The following is a 27,601-nucleotide window of genomic DNA, read 5'->3' on the forward strand; positions in this document are numbered from 1 at the left end:
TAACTTTTATACTTTTTAAACTATTAATTAAAAACTAGTCAAAATTTCCCCATAGACTTAACATGGGCTGATGACATCACAATAGAGCCGTTAAGCAATTAGAATCCTATGGCAGGTGTTTGGGCCACCTGGACCAACTGCCAGTCTCAGGCTTTAAGCATACAAACTGGCCCTATTAAGACTACACATCCTGTTCAACTGCTTCCTCTGCCAAAAACTGTTTCAAAATAAAAGTCCTCACTATAATATTTTACTGTTAAACAATTTAACCCTTTAAACTACTAACTGTTCGGCCATTGTAACTGTTACTTGTCATCAACTATGACTCCTACCCACTGTAGCTAGTTAGCTAAGTTAGCTAAGTCACGTGGTTAGCATAATTAGCATGCTAGCATGTTAGCATGCTAGTTAGCATTTTTAGCAAAACTGCTTAAAATGATTAGCTAAGTTAGCTAAGTAATGTGGTTGGCATAGTTAGCATGCTAGTTAGCATTTTTAACAAAACTGCTAAAAATGATTAGCTAAGTTAGCTAAGTAACATGGTTAGCATAGTTAGTATGCTAGCATGCTAGTTAGCATTTTTAGCAAAACTGCTAAAAATGATTAGCTAAGTTAGCTAAGTAACGTGGTTAGCATAGTTAGCATGCTAGCATGCTAGTTAGCATTTTTAGCAAAACTGCTAAAAATGATTAGCTAAGTTAGCTAAGTAACGTGGTTAGCATAGTTAGCATGCTAGCGTGTTAGCATGCTAGCTAGCATAGTAACTTGGTTAACATTATTATCTTTGTTAACATAGTTAGCATAACTGCTAGCAAACATTAGAGCCATTCCAACTGTCAGTTATCGTCAACTATCTACCTAAATAATTTAACCATTTAAACTATCCACCTATTTAACTGTTCAGTCATTCCAACTATATTAAACCTCATCTACTTAGCAACCAATATAGTTTGTTTTTACTCTGTATGATATTTTACATCATATTTTTGCATTTTCATGCACTGTATTTCCTTCAGGAAATGCTTTTCTAGTTCTGTATGATATTTTACATCATATTTTTGCATTTTCATGCACTGTATTTCCTTCAGGAAATGCTTTTCTAGTTCTTATTCTTCTTCTAACGCACTTAATGCAGCTTCAACCGTTTAACGTAGAAACTTCATTCAAACTATGTTACGTAGGTCTTACTTAGGACATGGGTGCTATGTATTTTTCAGCTTTGTAACTTTTATACTTTTTAAACTATTAATTAAAAACTAATCAAAATTTCCCATTGATTTAACATTAGGATTATGACATCACAATATGGCCGTTAAGCAATTAGAATCCTATGGCAGGTGTTCTGGCCACCTGCATCAACTGCCAGTCTCAGGCTTTAAGCATACAAACTGGCCCTATTAAGACTACACATCCTGTTCAACTGCTTCCTCTGCCAAAAACTGTTTCAAAATAAAAGTCCTCACTACAACATTTCACTGTTAAACAATTTTACCCTTTAAACTACTGAACTTTTTAACTTATCAGCCATTGTAACTGTTACTTGTCATCAACTATGACTCCTACCCACTGTAGCTAGTTAGCATGGTTAATATATTTAGCATGTTAGCATTGTTAACATTGTTAGCATTTTAACAAAACTGCTAAAAATGATTAGCTAAGTCACATGGTTAGCATAGTTAGCATGCTAGTTAGCATAGTTAGCAAAACTGCTAAAAATGATTAGCTAAGTTAGCTAAGTAACATGGTTAACATAGTTAGCATGCTAGTTAGCATAGTAAGTATAACTGCTAAAAATGATTAGCTAAGTTAGCTAAGTCACATGGTTAGCATAGTTAGCATGCTATTTTTGCATTTTCATGCACTGTATTCCTTCAGGAAATGCTTTTCTAGTTCATTTATTTATTTTATATCTCCTCAGAACAACTGCCTTGCTCAAGGACTACCACGAATGTCGACACGTCGAGATTAAAGTCGACATGATATTTCAACTTTATTCTCGAAATGTTGAGTTTAATGTCGACAGGGCGACATTAAAGTCGATACGTCGAGATTAAAGTCGATCTTACATTTCATTTTTTTCTCGAAAAGTCGAGTTTAATGTCGCCATGTCGAGTTTAATCTCGTCATGGCAAAAAAAAATGTTCCTTCATGTGTGGCCCTAATACTCCGTCGTACTCGTCGACTAACAGTAAACGGTTGAAATTTGCTTCACCCGCCTCGATTGACGTCTACGTGATGACTCTGTCCATATCTTTTACTGTGTGGTGATAACAATGCCACTGCAGTCTTCATTCATAGTCTGATGTATAGCCTAATACTGCACTGTCATGAATTTGCACTGAGCTGATTTTCCTTTCAACTACAGGATGATTCCGTATTTTACGGAACGGTTGGCAACCTTAAATGTAATGTAATGTAAAAGCTGGTTTCTAGCTTTTTTAACAGTGAAGTCTGAGGAACAAAAGTGCAAAGTCCATCTTGTGTTTGCATATGCTGGTTGCTTTAGTTTCCTTCTTCCTCATTGTGCAAAATCTGAAACAGTGGCATCATTTCATTCAGGTAAGTGAGTAGATTTTAGATTGATTTAAAATAAATAATGTTGGTTTGACATTTAGTATGTTCAACGTGTCCATATTTAGTACTCATACAGTACAAAAGCAGAAATTAGTATAAAAACTAAGATAATTAGATTTCAATTGTTCTCGGTTAAAAGGTTAAATTATTTGCTAGGTAGATGATGTTTAATATAGATGAAATGACTGAATTAGGTAGATGAGGTTTAATATAGTTGGAATGACTGAACAGTTAAATAGGTGGATAGTTTAAATGGTTAAATTATTTGCTAGGTAGATGAGTTTTAATATAGTTGGAATGACTGAACTAGGTAGACGAGGTTTAATATAGTTGGAATGACTGAACAGTTAAATAGGTGGATGGTTTAAAAGGGGTAAATTATTTGCTAGGTAGATGATGTTTAATATAGTTGGAATGACTGAACTAGGTAGACGAGGTTTAATATAGTTGGAATGACTGAACAGTTAAATAGGTGGATGGTTTAAAAGGTTAAATTATTTGCTAGGTAGATAATGTTTAATATAGTTGGAATGACTGAACTAGGTAGATGAGGTTTAATATAGTTGGAATGACTGAACAGTTAAATAGGTGGATAGTTTAAAAGGTTAAATTATTTGCTAGGTAGATGAGTTTTAATATAGTTGGAATGACTGAACTAGGTAGACGAGGTTTAATATAGTTGGAATGACTGAACAGTTAAATAGGTGGATGGTTTAAAAGGGGTAAATTATTTGCTAGGTAGATGATGTTTAATATAGTTGGAATGACTGAACTAGGTAGACGAGGTTTAATATAGTTGGAATGACTGAACAGTTAAATAGGTGGATGGTTTAAAAGGTTAAATTATTTGCTAGGTAGATAATGTTTAATATAGTTGGAATGACTGAACTAGGTAGATGAGGTTTAATATAGTTGGAATGACTGAACAGTTAAATAGGTGGATAGTTTAAAAGGTTAAATTATTTGCTAGGTAGATGAGTTTTAATATAGTTGGAATGACTGAACTAGTTAGACGAGGTTTAATATAGTTGGAATGACTGAACAGTTAAATAGGTGGATGGTTTAAAAGGGGTAAATTATTTGCTAGGTAGATGATGTTTAATATAGTCGGAATGACTGAACTAGGTAGACGAGGTTTAATATAGTTGGAATGACTGAACAGTTAAATAGGTGGATGGTTTAAAAGGTTAAATTATTTGCTAGGTAGATAATGTTTAATATAGTTGGAATGACTGAACTAGGTAGATGAGGTTTAATATAGTTGGAATGACTGAACAGTTAAATAGGTGGATAGTTTAAAAGGTTAAATTATTTGCTAGGTAGATGAGTTTTAATATAGTTCAAATGACTGAACTAGGTAGATGTGGTTTAATATAGTTGGAATGACTGGACAGTTAAATAGGTGGATAGTTTAAATGGTTAAATTATTTGCTAGGTAGATGAGGTTTAATATAGTTGGAATGACTGAACTAGGTAGATGAGGTTTAATATAGTTGGACTGACTGAACAGTCAAATAGGTGGATAGTTTAAAAGGTTAGCCTGAGAAACTGATAGGGTGCAGGTGGCCTGGCCACCTGGCCTAGGATTCTAATTGCTTAACGGCAGTCTTAATAGAGCCATATTGTATGCTTAAAGCCTGAGACAGAGTATATAGTTTAAAAGTTAAATGTAGATAGTGTAATGGATGTTGATAGACAGAAAGTTGAATGGATGTTGATAGGCAGATTGTTTAATGGATGTTGATGGAGTTTAATGGGTGGATGAGTGAATGGTTTGAAGAGGATGAATGGATAGAAAGTTGGATGAAATGTGTCTTATATCCTTGTAGAATGGAGAAACACAGAGAGAGTTGGTCTAGTTCAGTAGAAAGCAGTTGATACAGGTGCAATCAGTTGAACTGATTCTTTGATGGGGCCTAGATGAGCAGCTAGAAGATGATACAGGTGCAAATCAAGTTATAGTCCATTGTGATGTCATCAGCCCAGCAAAGACGTGAAATTGAATTCACACTTAATGTAAGAGATTACAAGGATACAAGGAAGTTTGTCACATGCATATAGTTACTGGAAGTAAGAAATGCAGTGAAATTATGTCTGGTGTCAGCCTATTTGTGCAGGGGGGGTAAAAAGTGCAGTAGAAGAGGGGTTTAGTAGATTAAAGCCTGTGTTGCAGGTTAAACACCACTGTTGATTAATGGGTACATAAAGCACTCAATATATGTATATCATTTTAAAAATGTCTCCAAATGGTGTTAAATGCCAGTTTTTGTTGTTTTTAGCATTAGCGGGTTTTTTGTACGCAATTCGGTGATGACGTCACTTTGGGGACTACTTGATCTGCGCTTCATTCATTTCAATGCATTTCAATGGACATCGCGGTTACACTTTCAACATAAAGTTTGTATATTTACACTTCGAATTTCGTCACGGCATTTATATCACAGCTACCCTATGATCTACCAATGGTAATAACGGTGCCTGATATCAATTTAGTATTTTTTCTGAATTTCGGGAGGTCTCGTTTTGGAGGGTATATGTTTTACATTCATTCCTATGGGAAACGGTCGCGGTTACACTTTCAACATAAAGTTTTGTATATTTACACTTCGAATTTCGTTACAGCATTTATATGACAACGACCCTATGGTCTAACAAAGATAACAATGTCTTCCGATTTTAGTTTAATGCAATTTTCTGAATTTGAGAGGCCTCGTTATGAGGCTATAATGCACCTATTCAGTTCAATGTATTATGCTTATAACATTACGACACTTTTTTTGTTACTGTCAGTGAACAGCACCGAATGAAAGTCAACATGTTCTTTATATCTAGTGATAGTGATCATGTCGTTAGTTCAGATAAGTAGGCTACCGGGCAAACTTAGTCAGAAGATCAGAATATGAAGCATCATGATAGCTAGCTGGGCTAACTTTTTAGTCCCACCTGTGAGCCACCCCAGTTACTTAGCTTCTAGCCGCCGCCGATTAGGCTGGTCGTGTCTTCAGCATGAATATTTTCGATAACTACTGCTCGTGATTGATTGCCATTGACATCGTCAGGGTACGGCTTACCAAAGAGGGAGATAATATGGGCAAGTCGCAGTTTTGCAGGTGCTTGTGTGGGCTGTGCCGTCCCGATGGAAACTGTGGTGGAGAGTTGCAGTAACTAGGGAAGCGAGTGCATTTTGGCCGCTGGTCGAGGAGCTCCCCTGTGACCAGCATAATGACATGATCTATCTAGCTATCTATATACATATCTAGGCTATCTATAGCCTATATATTTATCTATAATCTGCGCTATCTACTGCTGAACAATACCTTACTCGTCTCTCTACTCCTCTCTCGTTATTCTCAAGGGTCACAAGGTGGGCTTTGGTCTGTAGTCTCCCCAAGGTGACGTAATGCAATGCATTGTGGGGGAAAGGAGAATCACTTCAAATGCTGTGAAATATTACCTGCTTTTTCGTATTATATTCCGTTTTGTGATATCCATTGTATTTGATGTTGTTGGGTAACAGTTTAAATGTTTATTATCAACAAGCAAATTGTGCAAATTCGTTGGAAAATGAACCCTGCAACACGGCCTTTAAGTGGCAAGGGCTGCATAAGAAAGGTGAGGGAGGATAGGAATTGGGGAGGAGGAGGAGGGGGCACCAACAAGGAGCACCCAAGAGCAATTAGATTTATAATATAGTTCATGCACCACAATGAGGGAGTAAGAGAGAGAGAAATTTAGTTTAAACATCCAAGGTCATTTTCCTTCATATGGTATTAAATGAGATGTCACGGTTCAGACAGACGACCACAATTGAGTCACACCAGAAAGTTTATTGAACTTCAGGGGAAAGGGAAGTAGGAAGTGAGTGAAGGCTCCAGGGGTTCCCGGGGTTCCGTCCAATGTGCCGTGTCTGTCTCCCCCAGTGGCAGCGAGGCATCCTATGAAGACGGTTGGTGGGTGGTCCGGAAGTCCTGGGGGGGGGGGAACACAGGCACAACAGGGCGGATGAAACAAGGCAGAAGTACAGTTCAAGGGAAATCCGAAATCATAGTTGCAAAGGCAGAAGGCTGGTCAGAGTTACCGGGGTCGAAGAGTACTCAGGAGTCGTTAAGGCAGAAAGCAGGTCTGGTCTTCTGGGGCAGAAGAGTAGTCAGGATTCAGCCAGGTCCGGGGTCACAAAACAGGAGTCAGCCAGAAGTGCGAACAAACAGGTTCCGGGTGTGAACTTTGCAGATGATCTGACAAAGGAGAGCTGAAAGACAGGGCTTTAAATACTGGGAGAGGTTAGTGGGTAATGCGGCGCAGCTGGCAGAGTAATCAGAGCAGAGCAGAGCAGAGACAGGTGGAGCTAGTTAGGCTGAGTAGAGAGAGTGGTGAGCAGAGTGGAAGATAATGGAAACCAATTAAGGTGGTAACACGGTGGAGTGAGAGGGCTCATGACAAGAGATCAGTAAAAAATATATGGATTGTTTGTTTAATTGATTAATGCAATATATGATTTTAAAGGTTATGATTTTTAGACAAACTTCTGTTTCAAATTGTCAGCATGTAAAAAGGTTTGATGTTTAGATCCCTCCAAAATCATTAGCCTCAAATTCAGGCAGAGACAGTTCATAGAGCACAAATCTATACAAGTCAAATAGCCACTGGATGTAGAGTGTGAAGTATTTGACCTTCGATTAAATAGCATTATAATCCTGATCTTAATCTTGATATTGAAAACAAGCACACTGTAAAAAATTTACCGTAAAATTTACAGTAACTTACTGGCAACAATTGGCCAGTAAGTTACTGTGAATTCGTTTTACAGTAAAGCTACTGTACTTCCATTTACAGTATTTTTTGTATTTACTGTAAAAAAAACTACTGTGAAATTTACAGTAACTTACTGGCCAATTGTTGCCAGTAAGTTACTGTGAATTCATTTTACAGTAAAGGTACTGTACTTCCATTTACAGTAACTTACTGGCCAATTGTTGCCAGTAAGTTACTGTGAATTCATTTTACAGTAAAGGTACTGTACTTCCATTTACAGTATAGTATGCATTTGCTGTAAAATACAACACAATTAAACACTGATTTTATTGTATTTACAGTATTGATTGTTTTACTGTAGAAGAAATATAAATTACATACTGTGATTTCAATTGTATTTACAGAATTGAAATACTGTATCACTAGCCATCTTTAATAGAATCAACCATATTCTAAAATATTTAAATTAACTGCAAAAAAGCAAGAAAATTGTTAACAGTTATTTATTTAACAATAGGAACAAGACAAGGTATGATATAATATGTAATAGTATATGCAATATTATGTGTATAATATAATAATACATGCACCTAATAATATAATTTAATACTACATACACCTAATACATACTCAATGTATTGGCCTATTATGTATGATATAATATATAGTATGTAATATTAATAATACATAAAATTAATAATAATAATAATAATAATACCTAATAATATAATATAATAATACATACAATTCTCAATGTATTGGCCTATTATAGGTATGATATAATGGTATATGTATATTATATTGAATAATATAGACTAATATAATAATACATAGTGTATAATATAATATATGTGTATAATATAATATATAATATATGTATAATATAATATGTGTATAATATAATATAATATAATGATATATAGGCCTAATACAGTTGTCAGTACAGTTCTCAACCTCAACAGTGGAACAGTGGGTTGGTGCTTAGATGGGTGGTCCTCACCAGGTACAACATAATAAAACATTGAACAGTAAAATATAACATTTAGAACATTCAAATAAAATAACAAATAGAAAATTTACATGAAACCTTATGAAACCTTGCATGCCCTGACCAGAATCAGTCGGAACCCTGAAATTAAAGAAGAAAACACATTAATAATTATATTGATTACAATTACTTTGTACTGCGCCACATGTGATGAGGGTCTAAGATGGTGATGTCGGAGTTGTGTCAAAATACTTATACTATTATTATTATTAATAATACAAAGTATGATTATTTTTTTTATTATACCCATATATACTTATATTATCATTATTTTTATTACACACCTGCCAACCTTGAAGAATTTTTTTTGGGTAGCACCTTGAACCGCAAAAAAAAAAAAAAAAAAAAAAAATCACGTCGGACTTCATGCATGCAGCCAAAAACGTGGCGATTTTCTAGGCTGATTTGACATGGAACTATATTGTCATTACAGCGTAATAATCAAGGAACACCATGGGCACAGCAGCACAATGATATCATGCAGCACCTGAAAACAGTCCCTACAGGCTAACTTCCAGCAACAAGGTTGAGCTGCAGCAGACGAATCGGTTAGTGACTGGATTATTACGCCTGAATGAGAGTATAGTTCCATGTCAAATCAGCCTAGAAAATCGCTACATTTGATTTTTCGTTGGTCTTGTTACACTTTCTAACTTGAGGAGACAAGTTCTAAATAGGAAAATGCGTAGAGGTTGGCAGGTCTGTTATTATTATTAAAGCTATTATCAGAACCTCACCTTCATCTAGTCAAGCAAGTAGAACTCTGTGAAATCCCTAATAAATGAGAGGACACTGGGGTTCATGTATGTAGTTTTCCTCTTCACCACCCTCCCAGTCATCTTGCTGATCTGCTCCTTGGCAGTGCACTTGGATGAGTCAGGATTGATCCTGACTAAAAACCTATGAACAGTATAGGAGTGGGACAATATGTAAATGTTAATGCATAACTGTAAGAGTAATGAGCAAAGTAGAATCATACATGAAGGCCAGCTGACAGGCATTTCACATCACAACAGGAGTTAGACAAGGCTGTACTGTTTACTTTCTCCATACTATTCCGCTAAGCGGTCAACTGGATCATGCGGCAAGCCACTGACAATAGGTGCCCAATGGACCCTGTTTACACAACTGGACGACCTAGACTTTGCAGATGATATCACATTACTATCCCAAAACCACCAACAAATGCAAGAGAAATTGAGAGAGGCAGACCAGAATGCACCTCAGACAGGTCTCCACATTAGCACACAGAAGACCAAAAGTGCTCAAGGGTAACATCACACTCAAGACCAAACTACAGCTATTCAATTCAAGCATGAGAAAAAACATACTGCTCTACAGATCTGAGATGTGGAAAACAACAAGGAACCTCCTGAACAAGCTACATGTCTTCACCAACCACTGCTTCAAACATATTTTTAACATCAGATGGCCTGAAAAATGGATTGGGCACATATTGCATAAATCAAACTCTGGAACTCCCTCCCCCAACCTCTTTATGACTAAATCAAACTCTGGAACTCCCTCCCCCAACCTCTTCTTTTCTTCAAAACACATCAAAACCTTTTTGTTTAATGATCACTTCTCCTCCACACCCAACACAGCTCTATAGCTCTCTTGTGTTTCCGACTCAAGTGTGAGGCTAATGATGAGCGGACACGAAAATGTTTTACACAGTTAACATAAGGGCATGATACTTTTGTGCCATCTTTAATGTGCCTATGGAGATGTTAACGTAAGCTTGAAAAATCTGACACAAAACTACAGCCATTAACATTGCAAGCTCCATCAACTCCATTGATTTGCCTTACACGTCTAGAGCTAGCTCTCTTGTGAAAACGGTACATGTGGCTTTGAACGGCGCTACGTGTCACAAAAGTGGCAAAGCATTCTGCTACACCACATGGAAATCTATAGTTAGCTAAATGTCTATGTAAATTCACATGCCGGACAAATATAGAAATGGAAGCGGTGGTGAAGCTGCAGTGTTTGCATGAGTAATTCATTGTAGTAATTCATGTATACTCCTAAGTAGCTGGATACCTGTGGCTCAGGCACACCACAGCCTGACAGAGGTGGCACAGAAAACTTGTTTTGCTCGTAGTAATGGTAAAGGTACTCACATTATTTTCTGGAAGTCCACAGATGATCCGCGAGTCCAGAGGGCAAAGGTGGGGGGGGGATGGGATCTTCTCCCGCCTAGAAGCTAGCTAGCTATAAGCTAACGTTACCTCCCGCTTAGCAACGGTTGTGGAGAGCTTAGGAGCTACCTCGTTTTCCCTCTCAAGTCAAGTAAAGTCAACTCAAGTCAAGTCAAGGCAAGGCAAAAAGTGAGGCAAAGACGGGGGGAAAACACAGGATAAAGCCTTGCGTAAATAAACCTAAATACTTCTGACAATTCACGGAGCTTTTCTGTCAACTACTCACTACGGAGTCAGAATTCCAAGTGATGGTTTCGCGGTTTTTCCCAAAGATTCCAGAGCTTTTCTGCGGTTTGCGATGACGTGCCTAGTTCTACACACAAAAACAGAGCCTTATAAGGCTCTGAAAAAAACATATTTTTGCCAAGACGAGATTAAAGTCGACATATTGAACTCGACATTTCGAGAATAATGTTGAAATATCATGTCGACTTTAATCTCGACGTGTCGACATTAAACTCAACATTTTGAGAATAACGTTGACATTTCATCTTGATATCCATCATAACTAGTTTGGAGAGAGAACGACTGGTTAAGGGTAGCAACTGAGACGATTGAAAAATGAGGACGAATGAAACATTCCAGTTTCCTTCGAGTGCAATGATAGACAGACATCATTTGGACAAACATAGAATATATTAAAACCGCCCATGTCGCAGTATTGCGACAAGCGTCATTAATGAATAAAACCAGTCTATGAAACAGACGATAGACGCGAGTACAGTGTAAAATCTCATTTGTACTCTTGACCACTAGTTGGCAGACACCCAGAGCTTCGATTCAAGCTCAACCTTTTTTCCCCCAAAGTTTTCAGGAAGCACCAGAGAATGCGAAAAACACGCGAGAAACACACGAAGAAGACGTGCATTTCCTCCATAACGCGGAAGCGATGCGGGCCATAGTTTTGCACAAATTGAAGCAGAAATACACCAAATGTTGAAAAAAAAATTCACGAGTGATGAAGTCTTGGATCTGTTATTCACCTATTCTGATTCTGAAGGAGAATATCTGCCTTTTGGAGAATATGATCGATCGTCTATTGACTGCAGTCACGGTGCATCTGTGAATGGAGGTTCGTCTTTGCGACAGTGTCCACTAAGCATACAATGCTTATTACCCTCTGCCCAACATAGCTGGAGGTGCCAGTGGCAATAGTGATGATAGTGTCCGATATGGACGTGGTATAGACAGCAGGGGTTGTAAAAATAGGGCTCTGAAGAACTACAAAGTCACCCACGATATGGAACTGATTTGACCAGGCTACTTTATTTATTGTATAGTAGCATAGGGTTTGTGATTAGTAGCCTAATACTTTACTATTGTTGGTTTACATGTGACTGTCTTCCTGTTCATTTTTTATGTCGGTGAAATGACAAAAAAGAAAGAAAAACTGCTCAAATATGTTCAACATCTAGTATTTACTGAAATGTACATAATTCCCGGTGGTTACCATCCAGTGACGTCATAATATGCTAATTAGATGAGTAAATTTACCCCCTTTATAAACTTCTGTTCATACTCAATGATTTTCACATTTACAGTATTATCTCTGACCACTTGCAAGCCATGGCCAAAAAATCCATTTTTTTTAACCCTGGCGGCTAAAGGGTAACCTCCGTCTATGGAGCGACGAATAAAGCTCCCGGCCAGGCAACCCCATGTCTAAGTAAATGCACACATATCTGTGTTTATGCTATATTTTTATGCAGGTGAAACATGGAAAAGCAGTTTTAGAAAAAAAAAAAAGAGTTCTGCCATGCCATATGGCCACGTGACTGGGTCATGAAGGGCACTTATTGGATGTATGGTGGCCTTACCCACTTAAAAACAGAGTGAAATAACATTTTGTGGCCTACAATAGAAACATATAATTGGAAACATGTATTATTCTAGCTATATAAATGGCATAATGCATTTATGGATACGATTTTGTCCAAAGCGACATACACAAAACAATATAATAGCCTATTTAAATTTAACAGGGAACAAATTAAAATGTTGGTCAGACTATAATAAGGAGAATAGCAATATTAAATGCCATGCCAATTCAATCAATAGCCTATAATGGAATAAACAATGAAAATGAGGGGGCGGGGGCAATAATAAGTAATAATGTCCATTCAATCAATAACATAAAAACAATAGCATGGCAGCCTAATTGCATGTGCATCATTATGAGTAAAAATAAAGATAATATAAGAAAAAAAAGGAAAATACAGTAGTTTACTTTACTTTTTACAGTACTATAGTGGCGGTGTTGTGATTTATTTACAGTAATGCTTTGACTACTGTGATTTCTACAGTAACACTTGGACTACTGTGTTTTTGTCTTGTGTTCAAGGTTTTACTGTAAATTTTACAACAGCTTACTGTAAAAAACATATACAGTACCGTTACTGTGAAATCTACTGTAAATTACTGTAGATTTCACAGCCATTTTTTACAGTGCAGTCAAGGGTCTATTTCATTATTCAGTTCAGGTAAAAACAGTATAAAACCTGACATTGTCCCAAGGTCTGGATGTAATATGTATACATAAACATCAGTCTTAAATATTACTATCAGGTAACAAAAATACTCTCCAGCACTTTAAAGCTTTTAGGTGAAGTTGGAGGAGAATGACTGGTAAAATATCATTTGGTGGATATTAGGCTCATGGGGAAGCTTACATATGCTTAGCTATGATCCAGGTAGACATGCTAGTGGTCTCAGTAGTACAGTCAGGTTTATATTAACCCACCACCACCCCTCCTCTTTGGAGGACAGCTTTATTGTTTGAGTAGCCCAACTTTGAATTATTCAATGTCCATTTGTTCATCTCCCGCTCTAAAAAAGTAAAAGATTCTTGGACACTACACAGTCTGAAATCATTGGTCGATATATTGTACCATTTGATCTAAAGTAAGTCATTGAAATTCAGTTTTTTGTGTGGGAAAAGTCATGGAATTTTATATTTGACTAGGGTACAACCCTGATTTTGGTAACCTGTTTACATTGCACAATTGTTAATCACTTTTTGACAAAAAATGTACATAATATTTCATTAATGTTTCCCCCTCATTCTAAAGTGGATATATAACGGATTGGAGCAGTGTCAAATGATGTATTGAAATTAATTAAGAATACAGAACACAGGATCATGATAACTGTAATATGTTTGTAGAACACCTGAATGGGCACAGTGCTGAGGATCAGAGATAAAGATGTTGTCCAACAATGTGTTCTTCTCAGTGGTGGAGGTGGTAATGAGATTTGTGAATCCTTTAGACTGGAACAACTCATAGATTGGCTTCCTTCCATTGGTCAACATGTCCTCATTAAAATCCCCACAGACTATAACTGGACTATCAGCAATAACATGTAAAGACTCCAGTAAATGACTGAGATTAGGCAAAAATAGGTTTGTGTTGTAATCTGGTGGTCTGTAAATCACTGCAATTAGTAGTGGAACTGGAGCAACAACTTTCAATACTAGGAATTCGAGATCAGTCACACCCTGTATGTATGGCACATGATGGGCTTGAACGTGGTTTTTTACAAACATAGCAACTCCCCCACCATTTTTCTGTGCAAAATGCGAAAGAGTAGAGTATGACACATGTCTGTTGCGCTTATACATTTGATAGTTTTCCAACTGGATATTTTCTGGGACAAATGTGCCAAAAAGGTGTGTTTCAGTAAAACACAAAATGTCTGCGAGGCACAGTTCATGATGTCTCTTCACGTCATCAATGTGGGCTGACAGTCCTTCGGTGTTGTGATGGATCAGTGTTAAAGATGGTGATCTCAGAGTGGGGAGGCAGTGAAGAAGGGGCATGGCGTTTCCAAATTCAACTTTTTGCATACTGTCCACAGAAACTGTGACTTCTGGATCAGCATATATTTGGTTTTCATCAAAATCAACTATGCGTAGACCATGTAGTGAGGTAGTTCTGCTGAGAGCAACGTATGCCATATCAGGTTCAAATATACGCTGCATTGAGACCACTGCAGAAACTGTCGTCATGCCTTGACATTTGTGTATGGTACAACCAAAGGCTAGAGTCATTGGAAATTGGTGACGAACCACACCCTTTTTACTAAGAGGTTCCTCTACTCTTTCAATATATACCAAATTGTCTGGTCCTTCTGGTCCCTTATTGCGATGTCTTTGCCCTGCATTGGGACTGTCCAGTTCAACACCAAGCATTTTTACAATTGATCTCCCATCTTGGACGTGATAAACAATTTTACCGATCTTTCCAAATGAACCATTCACCAGTCCATTTTCCACATCTATGTTTCTCATGAGCATCACACGCGCACCGTTAGCAACTTGTAGTCTGTCTGGTAAATCCCCTTTACGTCCTTCAAAAGGTGCTCTCTGCCTTTCCATCCGACCAGTTTGTAGATCTTTCTTATAGTCATATGCATCAATGTTGACCAGTTCGGAGTATAGAGCAGATGTTGTGTTTGCATTGTGTTGGTTTACTTGTTTATTTGTTGCAAAAACATGCAGAATGTCTTTGGGACAGTCATCTGGTTGACATATGGCCTGGCCAAGTAGAACTCTGTCTGCTTCAGATAATGCCTCTCCTTTGCGTTTTACCCTTATCCTGTTGAGCAGCTCAGCAAATGGCACATCGTCTTTCTGGCGCATGATTTCTGTGAGAGTGACTACTTGGAATCGATCCTTCCAGATATCAAGAACATGATCCTCAAACACACAGAGAGGTTTGGCTTTACCAGGGGGACTTATCTGGTTGAAATCACCACAGGCCAGGATTGAGACTCCGCCAAAGGGTTTCTTGCTGCCTTTGATTTCTTGCAGTCTCCAATTGACATATGCAAAGAGTGATTTTGATATCATGGACACTTCATCAATGACAATTATTTCAACATTGGACAAGGTTGCTCTCACTTCATCTAGACGGTTTCCAAGGCACTGGTAAGGTGGTTTAAGGCTTCTTGGCAGTTTCAGGACAGAATGCAGTGTCTTGCCAGATATATTAAAAGCTGCTATGCCGGTAAATGCTGTGAGAAGGACAGTGGGCATGGACATGTCTCTTTCCTCTGTGATGCGGGGTAATTTGCGGAGTATCTTTGATGCCTCTGCGTAGATGCATTTGATAAGGTGAGATTTGCCAGTTCCAGCTCCACCAGTGACAAAGTAAAAAAACTGATCGGCACTCTGTTCACACACTCGTCTCATGCACCATTTACGCACTGTATAGAATATAGATGCCTGCGTTTGATTTAGATTTTGATACATGTTACGGACTACAGTAGGGTCTATTTGAGGAGCCTCAAACATTGGTGCTGCACTTCCTCTGTCTGTGGTACTTGAGCTATATTCAGGAATGTCATCTCGTTCATTCATTTCGTCTGGATTTATTTCCTCACGCTCAGAAATGCACTCAAGCCGAAGAAGCTCTGTCTCAGGTGCAAGTGTTGTCCATGCATCCTCCATAGGTCCATTTTCTTCTATGTTCTCAATAGCTTTCTCTATTGCATCACTGTTCTTTTCAAATTGTGACCTGTTCTCCTTGACAACAGAAACTACTCTCTCATTATAGTCTCTTCCAGGAAGACGTATAGAACCCGATGTGTAAAATGACTCATATGTTGGAAAACCTCTGGGTTTCAGCTGTGAATCTGAACGATAAGGGAGGTACAGTTTGAGCAATGTGCCATAGAATTTCTCTGGAGCTTTTTTCTCAGAAAATCGTGCGTATCTGATAATGGCAGGCTTTCCTTTCGTTCGCTTCTGAATGAAGCCCATTTCATTTTGAAGTGGCAAAACCTTTTTTCCTTGTTTCTGCCTTCCATACACAACTCTATAAGTGGAAGCAAACTCTGCCATAAACATTGTCGCAAACTCTGGTGTATCTGGTCTGTTTTTGTATTTGTCTGCCATTCCGGACATCCAAACATTCTCTGAATCAGGGATTCTGTCATTCAGGTACCTTAAAGGGATGCTCATTTTCAAAGCATTGTCATCAGTGGGTATAAATATCACGTTTCGAGAGCAAGACTTCAGTTTCAAGCTACAGACTCGTGCAACAGCCTCTTGAACACTAACCTCTCTGTTTTTGGAGTATGCTTGCATGATTTGTTTCATTTCCTCACAGTCAGAGGTATTAGATTGTGTAGTATCAGAGACAACTCTTTTCTATTGTAATACTCACTCATCTCATGTTCAGCTTTGGAAATATATGACAAGATGTACATCAGACAGGAATAAGGGTTCAGGATGAACTGAATATCAATGTTTGCATTCCAGGCCCTTAACAAATGTTCATTATAGCCATTAATCCAACAGTCCTTTGGTTGACATTTCATTACTAGCACACTGGATGTTGTTAATGAACTGACACAGTTTAGGTATTCCTCATAGCTTAAGTTGCATTGGGCAAGTAGCTGTGGGATGCTTTCAAATGATGTTGTTGGATTATTCAGCAATTCCCATAAAGGCCTCAGCTTAGTTTTGGCGTCTTCAGGAGACATGGAAGAGTGGTCATGATCAGATTCATCGTCAGATTTGTCCATGAGCTCTGCTGGCATTGGGCGTGTTATAAATGTGCTCTCGACAGGCTGTTTCGGAAATCCAAACCGACAGTGCTTATTTCCTTTCTTACATGACTTGGAGCAGGGCTGTAGTCAAGACCACCTTTGTCAAGTCCAAGACCAGGACTAGTCGAGACCAAGTCAAGACCGAGTCCAAAGAGGTTCGAGTCCAAGACAAGACCGAGTCCAAAAAGGTTCGAGTCCGAGTCAAGACCGAGTCCAGGATAGGAAAAAAAGTCTTGTGCATGACAGTATCAAGACAATCATTTTGGGTTATTATTATTATTATCTAAAAGCAAAAACAGTGTGAACACACCCAGGATTTGTAAGTGTAGCCATTCCCCTTCTCCAATATTATTATAGGGCTGTCAAACGATTCAAAATATATATTTTGAAATGAATTAATCTCGATTAACCGCAATTAATAAGTTCCTAAAGACTAAAGCTTCAACATAAATCACAAAATTAATGAGTAACCACAAAGGTAAAAGTAAAACACTTTTATATTATTTAAATGATAATACTGACACAGTAATTGTGTTTTAAAGTATTCATTTCTTAAGAAATACTACACATATGATGCTGTTTAACTCATTTGTAAATGGTGCACTGTTACTTTAAGCCCATTGTGGCCACGTTCTCATAATGATCTTTTTTTTACCAGCTCCATTGAAATATAGCCTATAGCTAGTCCACAAGCTCTAATATTGTTTGTACCACATGTATTGTACAATATTAACAATGATAAGCATGATATTAAGTTGGTATAAACAGTTTTCATTCCTTTGGAAATAGAAGCATGTAATGACATGATGCTAGCTAGACATTTTCTGTTTGCAATTAAAAGTGAATGATGAGCCTGAGCCAGTCACCTAGCTATCTGAATGGAATGTGTTTCAATCGGCATAATATGTGCTTCATGTAAACAAATTATTGAAGACTTCAAGACTCACCAGTTCCATTACACAAAGGCAAAGACAACTCTTCATATTTTTGTCCATTTTTCAAATCACAGTGAGTGCAGCCTACATACATGTTTATAACTGGTCAGTAGTGGAAATCGGATAAATCGCAATCTCCTCTAACCTCGTCTTTGTTGCCTTCCTTTTATAAGTTTCTTATATTAAAAAGGAGATATCAATTATCATCAACAACGACAAGCCAGCTGGAGCCTGCCAATCGTTTTCTCTCCTTCTCGTGTGCGTTCAGACGCGCTCTTAATTAAATGGAGTAGCATACGTTCAAGTTGGATCTTAAAGGAGAATTCCGGTGTGATATTGACCTAAAGTGTATCGAAACATGATACCGAGTGTGAACGTATGTCTCATAGCCCATCTCGGCTTGTCCCCTGCACTCCAAAATCTGGCGCTAGTTAGCCGATGCTACCAACATCTTTTTCAATAGTGGTGCTTCGGCATCGGGCTAGCCATGCAAATAAATCACTGTTTTACACCCATTTACGAGGCTCAATGTATCTCCACACTTCATTGGTAGACTTCCGAGGGCCCTGACATTTAAAACGAGACATTGAGAACTTTGAAAAAGCACTGGTAGTTTACTTACAAGACTATTTATACAGACAGTATCTTCACGAAGTTTAGCGTTTGCAGCCATCTTGAATTTAGTCACGATAAGTCGAGCAACGAGTAAGAATGAACAGCTATGATAAGGGATCAGATTCCAAAAATAATTCAGTGGAAATGCATGGATTCCAGTTGCTGCTACTGGAAGAAACTGGAATCCATGCATTTCCACTGAATTATTTTTGGAATCTGATCCCTTATTATACCTGTTCATTCTTACTCGTTGCTCGACTTATCGTGACTAAATTCAAGATGGCTGCAAACGTTAAACTTCGTGAAGATACTGTCTGTATAAATCGTCTTGTAAGTAAACTACCAGTGCTTTTTCAAAGTTCTCAATGTCTCGTTTTAAATGTCAGGGCCCTAGGAAGTCTACCAATGAAGTGTGGAGATACATTGAGCCTCGTAAATGGGTGTAAAACAGTGATTTATTTGCATGGCTAGCCCGATGCCGAAGCACCACTACTGAAAAAGTTGTTGGTAGCATCGGCTAACTAGCGCCAGATTTTGGAGTGCAGGGGACAAGTCGAGATGGGCTATGAGACATACGTTCACACTCGGTATCATGTTTCAATACACTTTAGGTCAATATCACACCGGAATTCTCCTTTAATGGAGAGGAGCCGAAAAGTATCATCTTTATGTAACTGTTGCAGTTGGTGCATTTTGACATTGTAAACGTTATCTAAACAAGAATGAAAAGCAGTTTGCAGTAAAGCTACTATTTGGCTAAATGTTGGTTCCTCTTTATCTTCAGCTAACTCCACAGACAGTAAAATAAACTCTCAGGCTTGCGGTTTTAGGTTTTGCGGCTTCCGTTACGTGATATCAGCCCCCCACAAAGGTAAACACTATTGAGTTAATATTTTGTAACGCATTATGTATTTCAAAATGAATCGCGGCGATTAACACGTTAATTTTGATGGCCCTAAAGACACCTGGACTCGGTCGAGACCAAAAGCCATATTTGGCAAGACCAGTGGCCGAGACCGAGACAAGACCAAGTCCAAATACTAGCGAGTCCGAGACAAGTCCGAGACCATAGAAAAACGGTCTCGAGTCCGGACTCGAGTCCAAGACCGGACTCGAGTACTACAGCCCTGACTTGGAGTGCCTTTTGCTGTGGGTTTGCACCTCTGTCACTATTTTGAAAAGCTCAGGGTCTATATTTGGGTCAGGCAGCTGGCATGTTATGTACTTGTCCACAAATTCACACACTTTCTCATCTGGGTCCTCCTCAAATACAGGTGCGTTGTTACACCAAACCAACATATGTATATGAGGCGAACCTCTAGCTTGATACTCCACACGAAAAAAGTAGTCAATGACCTCACCGATGGGCTGTGCTGGTGACAAAAGTAGGTGTCTGAGAAGTGCATCAACACGCTTGTCAAACATGCGCATGGTGGTGACAGGGTTGCTACGTAGAATCTCACATTTTGATGCCCAGTCGAGCTCAGAAAAGTCAACCTGCTCTCCTTGCTGTGCCTTTATTGTTTGTATGACCTCTGGCCATCTCATTTCAGCAGCACTAAATGTACAGAAAAATGTTGGGGTACCCAGCTGGCGAAGCATTGCACAGAGGTCTCTGAGGGTTTTTTCCCAGTAGGCAGGTGTTCCTCTCAAAGGCTGCATGAATCGAGTGGCATCTCTGTTGCGTACCAGTTTTTCCACTTCACGTTTGTCTTGGAGCATTTTTGCAGTGATTTTGCGTCCATCTCTGGTCATAGGTTTTCCTTTACGCAGTTGAATAGACATAGAAGACTTTGCCAAATGCATTTCTGTGATAAATTGTGAGAAAAAAATATAATTGGAGTCGAGAGCAAATCGATTGTCAACACAAAATAGACGTGCATTGAAATATCTGCTTGACGATAATTTCATTGGTCTTTGTGTTTCATCCAAAGTGTTCATTCCAGTGGGGAACTGCACAGGGAAAGCCATTGCCTCTAGTTTAGGAACTCTGAAAAAACTCACTGGTCTGTTTCCTTCAGCTGGTGCCACAGTGAATATACCTTCACCAAATGTTATCATTTCCTGTGCAATATCAGCTGGCTGTAAGCATGAGTCTATAGAGCATGCACCATTTTGCTGACTTGTGTCCTGCTCAGTGTCAAGTGAATCTTGGTTATCATGTAACTCATGGGTTTCATTATTAGGCTGATTGCCTTCACTATTTATTTCTGAATGTCCTGGGTCAGTAATGTCACACTCATCCACTGCATCAGTCTCCATTAGATCATCTGCTCCTGCAGCACTGATGTCATTTTCATCTGCCAAGCTATTTATTCCATCCCCAAAAGCTTGTGTTTCATTAGTTATGGTTATGTCCTTGTACTCTGAATGCATCTCTTTCAGTTTTGATAAAGCACGTAATACTTTGGTCATGTCTACAGTTTGAAACTGGTAATGCCCTGTATAGTTCATTCTTCTTTTCAACTTCACTTTCAAAAGCTGTGACTGGCTACTAGGTCTAGGCAAAGTGTTGACTGTTGCCTCAATCTCCGAAGTGACACAAACAATTGCACCATGTATTAATTTCTGCTGGCCTTTGGGAAGACTGATTATTTTTGCAAATGGTATACCGTGCTATGATGTGTCTTTCAAGTATATTAAGATTACTGAGCTCTGGAGGAATTGGTGATAGCTCTAACATATTGTTTACAGCAATGGCCGGCATTTTCCCCATCTTCAAGTTTTCATGACAGCTGTAACAAATCCACTCTGTCTTGTCATCTGGTGCACAACATGATTCAAGTGCACTGCACTGCTCGCTGCATGTATGTACATATTTGCCTGTTAAGCATCGATCAACCATGGCTCGATTCTTTTGATAACATTCATGATTGCACTCCTTTACCTGGTTATAAAACAAAGCTCTGTGACACACTGTGCAGACAAAAGTAGGGCCGTTCTGTACATCCATTCGAAAAGATGTGATGGCATCATGCAAAAGGGTGCTTTCTGTTGTTCAACCTCATGCTCTGATTGAAGTCCAGACAGGCGTGTAAGATTACGGTATTTACGTTGTATATGTAAACCACAACGCATTTTGTGAATCATTCTCTGGAAACTGTTATTTAGGCCCACACCTGCATTCTTCTTTTTTTATATAGAACGATAATGCCTGAAAAAAGGGTCATTTCTGTATCTGTCATAGGTTTCCTTTTTTTTCTGCCTGTATGTTGGATCATTTGCATAGTGATGTTTCATGGCCAACTTCTTGAACGAAAATTGGAATCTTGGAAGTATCGCACCTGTATGTAAGCCTTCTTGGTGCATCGATACTTTATACTCTCAGAATAATGTTTCTGCATGTGACTCTTCTGTCTTACTCGATAGGTTTTATCATGGGCATAGCGTTTCTGTATGTAAGCCTGTTTCCTCAATCTAAAACTCGGGTCACAGGAGTATCTGCTGTTGAGATATAACTTTTTTTTCAACCTATAGTTAGGTTCATGCATGTAACGGTCTCTGAGGTACGATTTCTTATTCTGTTGAATGCAGTTTGCATACCTCTTTCTTTCATATTCCATTTTTTTCATTCTATTCTGTTCATAATATTTTCGCTGTCTGATTCTGTTGTTCTCACTGCCCTTTTGTGCTTTGGCAACTTTTCGGCGCCTGCGATCCTTACTACGTTTAGCAAGTGAATTGGAAATGGCTCGAGCTGGGAACTCTGCAGTCCAAGCAGGTTGCACATTGTCTATGTGGCTCCCTTGTTCATTATTACACTCAGATGTAAATAACACTGGCATTAACTCATAAACCCATGCATCAGATGATTCAAGTAATGTCCAGAATGCAAGCAGATGATCAGTCACGTCACTCACGCTGACAAAGGTCAACATCACAGCAGTGCCATTGTTTGCTGGAAATCCATGAGGTGTTCTTGAATGTGGATCAAAAACTCCATATTTATCATCATCTCTAAACAAAGCTATTGTTGAGCTACCTACAGTTAGCAGTGCAAACTTTACATCATTTGACAAACAATGCAGTCTTTCAGAGAGCTGTAGGAAGTCCACACCATCAGGTCCATCTTGCCTTAGATAACCATACCGTGACGGGCACTTTTCAATATGATACATCTGTCCATAGATCTCAACACTATCAGGTAATTCATCAAGAGCCAAGTGGTCGGGTGCTTCATTGCCTCTTGCGCTCAATCTTACCAGTGCTTCACTGTACATCAAGTTACCTTTTTGCAAAACGTAGTCAAGATCATCACTGTTGAGCTCAGTTCTGTAATGGAGTTGCCAGAAATACCAGGGAATTGCAGGTGCACTGCTTGTTACTGTTGTTCCCATACCTTACATCACGTTGGCTATGAGTTGCTTGAACACATGTGATGGCTCTCTGCTCCATGTTCATGCAGAAAACACTAGTTACCTCATTTACCTGTTCTCTCCCATTCAAGTCACTCTGGTCTAATGAAGACTGATGTGGTTCAACTTCAGAGAGGTCCAACTTACGCCAACGTCTCTTTTGAGCCTCTGAGCGACGGCCTTTCCTTGGCATGTTTCAAAATGCTACAATCTTCGCTTAATATAGTCTACTGGTCAAGTTTAGTTAAGTCTAATATTGGTTGTACAAAGTATTGTTTATCAGATTATACAATAGCACTTACTGTTCTACTCACAGGTTACTTAATTAACTTAATCTGAGTATACAAAAACAGGTGAGATAAAATGTTAATAAACTCAATATCCAAACACTAGTATTTATTTCAGTGGTTTATTACAATAATTAGTGGGCCCAAAAATGAAATGTTGCTAAGCAAAGAATTAAAACTAATTGATTAGAATATGCTTGACACCCAATAAATAACAAGCTGGCTGTCAAAAGTACAAAATGACAATTTTCTCCTTCACACACAATATTTACTTCAATTTAATTATTAAATTATGAAATTATCCTCAATTTTATCTTAATGCGTATTTTGTCTATCAGTGGCAATTGTGAATATGGCACTGGAACTGTTAAGTAGAGGTAACAGTTGATGAGACTGATGAAGAATGAGAGGAAGCCCTTGAGATGATCAGTTTTATGAAGCTCTAGGATGGAATATCAAAGTCCTCACACAGCTCAGGTTCAGTCTTGCAGCACAGGCCAGGTCTAAAAGTAGGTATAACAGCAAAAACAACTTTGACAGGTATTATTGAAATATATAAACGTTTCACAGGTATGTATAATTCACAGTAATAGTTCTGTATGTAAATAGTTCACAATGGTCAATTCTTGTAGGAAAGTCTCAATATTATTCAAAGTAGTATTCAGAGAAGGATTCAGTTTCAAAATGGTTCAGAATATGATTCAAAGGGGGTTTCAGTCTCAAAATGGTTCAGAATTCAAAGGAGGTTTCAGTCTCAAAATGGTTCAGAATTCAAATGAGGTTTCAGTCTCAAAATGATTCAGAATTTAAAGGCGGTTTCAGTCTCAAAATGGTTCAGAATTCAAAGGCGGTTTCAGTCTCACTCTCAAAATGGTTCAGAATTCGAAGGAGGTTTCAGTCTCAAAATGGTTCAGAATAGGATTCAAAGGAGGTTTCAGTCTCAAAATGGTTCAGAATTCAAAGGTGGTTTCAGTCTCATTACATTAATACACAGGATTAGATGTTAAAATCCCTTGTGCCAAAATCCAAGGTAAAAAACACAATCAGAAGCCCCTGCTCAAGTTTAACTTTAAAAAGCACACTACCCACAAATCCGCCAACAAATGGTCACAAGCACAATACAAATGGCCCATCCAACAGCAGTAGCCTATATAGTATGCGGCATGTCATTGGGGTTATCAAGTGGGCACCCTCATTCACCGATGTTTCGTTAAGTTAGGCCCACGACACCTCATGAAGGCTTAACAGTGAAACCAGCGTCCTGGAGACACTCCCCTCCATGCTGCCACCATATTACCACATTGAAATATCCAATACCCAAAAAACTCTTAACCAGCCCCGGCATGGTCAAGGTTGGCCAGGTTGGTCCGTCCCGTTGATGTGGACTGAACCATAACCATAAAAACCTTGGCCAACCAACCATCAACCTAGGCACAGCCCATCACAAACACAAAACGAATTAGCCAGTTAGCTTGGCCCGTTAGCTTAGGCCCCATCCCAAGCACAAAACAAATTAGCCAGTTAGCTTACGCCCCATGCTGCCACCATATTACCACAACAAACATCCAAATACCCTTACCCAAAAACCCTTAACCAACCTAGGCATGGTCTAAGTTGGCTAGGTTGGTCTGTCCCGTTGATGTGGACTAAACCATAACCATAAAAAACCTTGGCCAACCAACCATCAACCTAGGCACAGCCCATCACAAACACAAAACTAATTATCCAGTTAGCTTAGGCCCCATCCCAAACACAAAACAAATTAGCTAATTGGCTAACAAATTAGCCAGTTAGCTTACGCCCCATGCTGCCAAAAACCTGTTTCGTTAAGTTAAAGGTTAAACAGTTAGCTTACCTTAGCTTGCGCCTCAGGAAGGGTAACTTCTCCTTACCCGCAACCAAGTCAAATGAGCCAGTTAGCTTACCTTAGCTTGCGCCCCAGGAAGGGTAACTTCTCCTTACCCACAACCATTCGCTTGCCCGTTCTGCTGCTAAAGACATGTTACTAACCACCTGCCTTAGACTTCGACCACAAATGCCCAATTCAGACAGCAAGCCAATAGCAGATCTGGCCACAAACCCACGTGCACCGATTTCAATAGGCCTTAATCGTGCACTCCAACCTCGCTTAGTTGCCTCCTCTGCTATCTCAGTGTATTTAGCTCTCTTCAGCTCATTGGCCACTTCCACTCTGTCTTCCCAAGGAACAGTGAGTTCAATGAAGTAAACTATCTTCTCTGAATCCGACCATAGAATCACGTCGGGTCGTAGCTTAGTACTCACTATATGTGGAGGTACCGCCATCTGCTGGCCAAGATCAACCTTCATTTCCCAGCCCGCCCCATTTTTCAACTGGCCGGTTTTACACCTGGCCTTCGCAGAACAAGGTTTATCCCCCTGACGTACAAAGTTAATTTGCCTTACCCCTTTACTAGCTGCTAATGAATTGACTTCTCTCCTTTTATCCTCTATTGCCGCTGCCACACATTTCAATACCTGGTTATGACGCCACGTATACCGCCCCTGGGTGAGACTTACCTTGCATCCTGATAGGATATGGTGGAGACTGCCCACACACGAGCAAAGTATGCATTTATCATCCTCACCAAACCATTGACTTAAATTCTTGGGAGATGGGAGCACATCATATGTAGCACCTAACATAAATTTGATCTTACCAGCTTCCATGCCCCATAGATCTTTCCATTTAATCCGTCTTTTTTCCACCCCTTCCCAGTTCACCCACTGCCCTTGTTTTGCCTGCGACACTGCCTTAGTACATCTTACAGCCTCCTCCTGTCTATGCATTTCCTCCACTACCATTTTCCTCTTTTCTCCTGCAGAAGCCTTACTCCACAAGGGTTTACTTGCACCCACCCCTAGACCCTCCCGCCCGTGCTGCACATGGCCCATTATATCCCTATGCTTCAATGCTGATTGAGCTTGCTTAACTGCCTGCTCTGGGTTCCACTTCCTCCCTGCATTAACTGTTGGTGCAACTTTCCTCACCACTGGGTCCTTGGACTGAGTAAGAGTCAATTCCAATCTAGCCTTAGCACACTTAAATTCCTCTGTCAGACTAGATATTGGCAACTCTACAATACCCTTCCCATACAAGGCTACACTGCTTAAGCAGCGTGGGACTCCGAGCCATTTTCTGACAAAGGAGTTGATCATTTTTTCCAACCTCTCTACCTTTGACAGAGGAACTTCATAAACTGTCAATGGCCACATTAGCCGAGGCAACAAACCAAACTGCAAACACCACAGCTTGAGCTTACCTGGCAGCCCCGACTTATCAATTTTTGCAATACCTTGCCTAGTGACCTGTCTCAAGTCTTCAACCTGTGATTTATCACTAAGGCTTGCATCATACCACCTTCCCAGACTCTTCACTGGTTTCTCCAGAACTGTGGGAATCACCTCCTCATTTATAGCAAACTTCTTATCTGTTACCTTCCCTTTAACAATTGAGAGACTCCTCGACTTACTTGGTTTCACCTTCATTCTGGCCCATTGCAGATTACTATTTAACTTACCCAGCAACCTGTTGGTGCATGGAACGGTTGTCGTCAAGGTTGTCATGTCGTCCATGAAAGCCCGAATCGGGGGGAGGCGTGGCCCTCCCTGCAACTTCTCCCCACCCACTACCCATTTTGAGGCCCTAATGAGGACCTCCATTGCCATTGTAAAAGCAAGTGGGGAGATGGTACATCCTGCCATGATCCCTATCTCAAGTTGTTGCCACCCTGTGGTGTAATCAGCTGTAGTAAAACATAATTGAATATCCAGAAAGTATGCTTTTACTAGGCTTTTAATGCTACCTGGGATTCTGAAATAATCAAAGGCCTCCCACAACAGACTATGCGGCACAGACCCAAAAGCATTAGCCAAATCCAAGAACACAACGTGCAGGTCTCTCTTCTCACGCTTTGCTAATTGAATTTGGTGCCAAATCATGCTGGTATGCTCTAAGCACCCGGAGAAGCCAGGAATTCCAGCTTTTTGCACCGTGGTATCAATTAGTTTATTCCTCTCAAGGTAATTTGTCAGTCTCCGTGCCACCACACTAAAGAAAACCTTCCCTTCAACATTCAGTAGACTAATTGGCCTAAATTGATTAATCTCCACTGCGTCCTTTTCTTTGGGAATAAATATTCCCCCAGCCCTCCGCCAAGCCTTGGGAATACTCTGCTTTTTCCAAACTATCTTCATTAATTGCCATAAAAATCTTAAAACATCTGGTGCATTCTTATACAACCGGTAGGGCACTCCATTAGGT

At 39.3% G+C, this 27,601-nt stretch overlaps 1 protein-coding gene and 1 long non-coding RNA gene across 2 annotated transcripts in view; one reads left to right on the forward strand and one right to left on the reverse strand.

Moving 5' to 3' along the window:
* Nucleotides 1-2,490: 2,490 nt before the first annotated feature.
* Nucleotides 2,491-27,601, forward strand: part of LOC121712175 (N-acetyllactosaminide beta-1,3-N-acetylglucosaminyltransferase 4-like) — a 51,741-nt gene continuing 26,630 nt past the window's right edge. The window contains exon 1 of the mRNA XM_042096271.1: nucleotides 2,491-2,559. The gene's annotated coding sequence lies outside the window, so the exon portion shown is untranslated. The remainder of the gene's footprint in view (nucleotides 2,560-27,601) is intronic.
* LOC121712212 lies at nucleotides 6,386-6,843 on the reverse strand. Its single transcript, XR_006032550.1, has 2 exons — nucleotides 6,653-6,843; nucleotides 6,386-6,542 (listed from the first exon to the last, which is right to left on the reverse strand). It is a non-coding gene; the product is annotated as an uncharacterized LOC121712212 (long non-coding RNA).

The sequence above is a fragment of the Alosa sapidissima genome, chromosome 6, assembly GCF_018492685.1.
Source record: "Alosa sapidissima isolate fAloSap1 chromosome 6, fAloSap1.pri, whole genome shotgun sequence".
NCBI lineage: Eukaryota > Metazoa > Chordata > Actinopteri > Clupeiformes > Clupeidae > Alosa > Alosa sapidissima.